The sequence below is a fragment of the Vollenhovia emeryi genome, unplaced genomic scaffold (assembly GCF_000949405.1).
Source record: "Vollenhovia emeryi isolate VEMERY1.0 unplaced genomic scaffold, V.emery_V1.0 DF939188.1, whole genome shotgun sequence".
Taxonomy (NCBI): Eukaryota; Metazoa; Arthropoda; class Insecta; order Hymenoptera; family Formicidae; genus Vollenhovia; species Vollenhovia emeryi.
In genome coordinates, this window is record NW_011967178.1 from 898,163 (window position 1) to 902,999 (window position 4,837).

Sequence of the window (4,837 nt, forward strand, 5' to 3'; positions counted from 1 at the left end):
CCCTGGTTATTTCACTATGTTCCATACACTGAGAAAAATTTCCATCGGACAAACCAATTAAATAGCGTTTTCGATGGTTAATTTTTCCGATTAAATTATGTATATATCCGATGGAATTTATCCAATGAAATGCAATTACCGATGAAGATCGAAAAACCGATCATATTCTTCATCTAATATACAATTTAATCGGATTTATCCGTTTGTTATTATGCAATTGGATTATCCGATTATATTTAATCGGATATATATTTTCTCAGTGTAGATTTCTGACGTCATAGATTACCGAATTTTTCAAATTCTTCACAGATCCTTGATTGCGCGAACATTTCATCCGCAAGTTCTTGGCTCCCTCATAGTAATTTATGTTGACGAATAAATCTAAAATTTCACAAATCTTTCGTTTTCGTTTTCAGTGCTTTCGGATGCGTCGCTTCGTAGAATATTGCTGCGACGAATAACCACGGGCGTATAAAACATCGAAGAAAAACGAGAAGAAATATTACGGAGGTCGTTGAACGGGAGCGAAGTTTCGGTCCGACTCTCCCGATAGTCGCTATCCTTAACTAATCTTAACTTCGAAGGGAATTTCGTGACCGGTCCCGCAGGAACTGTCGAACCTTAGTCCCGTACGCCGACACGGGAATCGTTTCAAACCGACACAGGACTTCTGGCTCAATCAGGTAATCTAACTACTCGGCAACACAATAATCTACGAAGTGATAAAGTGAATAAAGTGAATCAATCAAGAGCGCATCTCGATAGAAATTCGCCAACTGCAATCCAAACTTGCGGAGGTTCGAACCCCCGCCGAAAAGCAATTATTTTTGGTAAAATTGTTAACCAGTTAGTCCTAGCCCGGGCGAGAATCACAGAAAATTGAACAACTCTACGTTTCAACATAGTATATAAAATAATAAAGCGATAACGAAGTAACACGTGGCCTTAGCTAGGAAGAAAGAAATATTTACTAGTTGTCGTGTAATATCAATTTCGGATAACATAGAGAATTACGGATCTTCCTCTTTATACGTCCATAAACAACACTATCAAATAAGTGGGCTTTATGCATCACTTACTTCCATAAATTTTCCTTACGTTTCTCCAAACGAGAAAAGCTCCTTATACCACTGCTCCAGCCAATGGGTCATATTTGCTTACATTTTGCGCTTGCCAAGACGTATCGACGTCATCCATCTACTTTCTATTTTAGTAACGCGATTCTTATAGTGAAATAACTTTCATGTTGCAATATTATCAATCAGCAACGTCGATTGTATGTAAACGCGAAATTTGCGACTCCAACGGCTGAACCGCGGCGGTGATCGATCGTGAAAACGCAAATGACATCGATGGGCGATGTAATAAATTACATATCGCGAAACGAGCCGCCTCGATTACACATTTCGCTAATTGTACGGGAGCATAACGAAATTTTTAGCGAATTAAGCGCATCGCCGTACACGGAACGGACTCGTATTAATAATCGGCGGGGGGAAAATAGCATTTAAATGTGCATTATTTCATTTGAAATCTCGAAAAGGGATAGGGTAGATTTCCGGGTCAAAGGATATTCATTTTCACCGTAGGTGAAAACACGAGTCGAACAGACGGCAGTATAACATTCGTTTTACACCGGTAATTAACGTTTTACTACCGACACTCGCGCGCGATACTTTAATGCGAGCGCGTTTAACACGCGAGATGCTCGAGTAATATTCGAACACACGCTTGTTACACACGCCGCGGTCCGTAATAAAATGCATATCGCTCCGACGTTTCTCTGGCGTTTTTTTTTTAAATAGAAATTATTTCTCCGTATAAAACGTCCGCGAAATCGCTCGCGCTTGTATGACGCGAATGAATAATACACCGACGAGAAAAAAGAGCGGCAATCAGTACTTAATAATTGACACGAAAATAATATAAATATTTCCAACATAAGTACGCCGTTGTTCCGCAGTACCTATGTACACATAGCATAGGTAAAAGAATGTACATTTTTCATAACGACTTTACGTGTTTTATGACGGATAAAGTACTTTTTGTTTCTCGCGTAAATATGTTTTATTTCCTAATAAACTGACTTCGCCATTAAACTATTCTTCAATTTTTCGTGAGAAAAGCGCGACTTGAATTCCGTGGAATTAACAATAAAAATGAAGTACGCAGCGGTAGAGGAACCTGTGTAATTATTAGTTATTATGCATCGTGCGCGAAGAAAGAGGAAGCAAAAATGTAAGACGATTTATTATCTCCCGTGTACAAGTTCAAGCTGCAGCCTGGCGTTGCATAATAATATTTAATCATATTTAATCACGCTCGCGCGGCAATCGCGCGACAATCCGCGATATAACGATCGTTGCGTGTATCGTCATGCGGAATTGTTTGCGTTCAATCAAGCCGCGGCTTGTCGTTCTCCGCATTTTCATTTTCCTACCAAGCCGGGATGACTCAAACGGGGCTTTTAACGAAGACATTATTACCGCGAGCCTTCGAGACTGATTACTCTTCATCAATAGGAGGGCTTTACGGCGCTCCGAAAGACTATAAAAGACAAGCCGGTTGCGATCGATCGCCAGTACACCGCGGCTTTTTACTGTCGCGGTGCCGTGCAAACGTGCAGTTCGCGCAGCGCAAAAACCTTGCGCCGGCTTGTCACATCTGGCTCGCGGTATTGTGGCGGCGGAGCGACGCTTAAAGGGTGAGTTTCTTAGTTTGCGAACGCCATTGCGCTGCGCACCCTTAATGCTCCACGTTATTGGGAAACGGGACAATACGAAATTGATGAGTTCGTCAACAGGCAATACACGCGCACGCGCACGCGCGCGCACGCACGCACGCACACAATAGGAATATTATTCCGCGATGTTTGTGATTTTCCAATTTTTCTCTCGCAATTGTTTATTATACCTGACTTGTATTTTAATGGAGCGGCGCGCATTGAAACGGTGAGTTCTCAATCCGGCAATATTATTCCACGAGTGATTCGTTCTTTCTCGCTGGGTCGTCCCGTTATACGCAGTTTATATTATAATGGAGCGATATTGAAACGGCGAGATGTTTAATTCGGGAATATTATCCTGCGATGTCTGACGCTCTTTAATCCTCGGGCGCGAGAGGAAATTTAGATTATAATTCTGATGATGGATCTTTATTCAAATGTAAAACGCTACGTTTTCGTATTTTACGTTAAAGTTTGAATTATCGCGAGGGAAAACATTTCAAGCGATTGATATAAATATAATGAATTAACGCATAAACAAACGTAAGTACGAAGTGAGTATTTAAATTTAAAAATCCGTAAACAAACTACCATGTCCCGGCAGGCATGTGAAATGGATAAATTGATAAACACAATTAGTAAAAATTAATTTTTGTAAATACGTATGTCCGTACGATGTCCGCATGCAGGCGCTGGCAAATAAAGAGGCGCCGACTGATTGTAATGCAATGAATATTTGTTCCAACTATGGAGACTAATAGCGTCCCGTGCAACAAATCTTTCCATCGAAATTGATAAAAAAAAAAAGGAGACGATAAAAATTGGAAAACGTATCGTCGATTCCGGTTATAACGGAGGGTGGAGGCAATGAATGGGCGAACGAGCGCCATATAGGAACGCCCGGAAACGGCTTTAACGAGGTTCGGGAGGGCGGCGCGACAGGGACACGTAAGGGTGCGAGGCACCGTGCGCAAAAACTTGCTGTGTGTACGCGTATAACAGTACGAAACTGTTCGTGTAACAGCTACCGAGCGTTACCGGGTAAAATCATGGGTCGGCGAAGACCGGGAAGAGTATGCGGCGGGATTGGCAAAACCCGTTTGATGCAGTTCCCAACAAAACTCCGATGAGGCGAACTGTCCCAGCGAAAACCCAGCGAAAACCCAGCGAGCGCCCGTGGCTATCCTAATTAGCGCGATCACCGCCGGCATTTAATTAACTTTCCACAGTTCACAAATTTCTTAACAGCGCAACGCGTCGTTCCTCTCCTTCGGCTTTATTACAATAAGTGGATTCGTCTCGATGGAAAACTCGTTTATTTATTTGCTTGACTTGGTAGTATCAAACAAGTACGAGACTTTTATAACACAGGCCTACAAAAATGACACTTTTGAATCTCCACCGAGATTTAAGGGTGTTTCTTTATGTAATTTTTAGCGCTGAATCCAAATCTGGCCGCAGAATTTGTCTAGCACGTCAGGATTTTGAGAGAATTGTAACGATTTTTTTATTTTTGGGCCGCCATATTTGATCAGCCGTGTTGAAAATACAAATTCTAACTTTAAAATCTTAATCAGTGACCCGAAAAACCCTTTGATACAAAGTTCTAAAGAAATCGGTCTGAGAAACGTTCGGTGCTTAGGCACCAAAGAAAATGGAATTTGTTAATATTAAGTGTCCTACAGTTGTAATTATATTACACCATTTCGAAAACCGAATCTGTTGACCAAATTAACGAGTATTATCGCGTTTCAAACTTATTTCCATCTGAAAATGTCAAAAAAATGGCCTTTTTGCACTTTTAAATTAGAATATCTCAAAATCCTGACGTGCTAGACAAATTCTGCGGCCAGATTTGGATTCAGCGCAAAAAATTACATAGAGAAACACCCTTAGATCTCGGTGGGGAAAATCTTGTAGACCTGTGTAATCGTTCACTTGGCTTATAACAAATGCTCATAAGATTATCCGCTTTTCATCATTTAACGACAATGTCATTTACATGACGGAAGAATCTGATCGAGTCTCATTAATTATGCGCATTAATGTGCGCATGATTTATTAGCTGATTATCATGTAAAAACGATGCTCATAACCGGCAAGATCTTAATA

General features: G+C 41.0%; 1 protein-coding gene across 1 annotated transcript in view; it reads left to right on the plus strand.

Moving 5' to 3' along the window:
• The first annotated feature begins 2,558 nt into the window (after nt 1-2,558).
• Nucleotides 2,559-4,837, plus strand: part of LOC105562444 (cysteine-rich secretory protein 1-like) — a 61,982-nt gene continuing 59,703 nt past the window's right edge. Inside the window, exon 1 of the mRNA XM_012013291.1 lies at nt 2,559-2,704. The gene's annotated coding sequence lies outside the window, so the exon portion shown is untranslated. The remainder of the gene's footprint in view (nt 2,705-4,837) is intronic.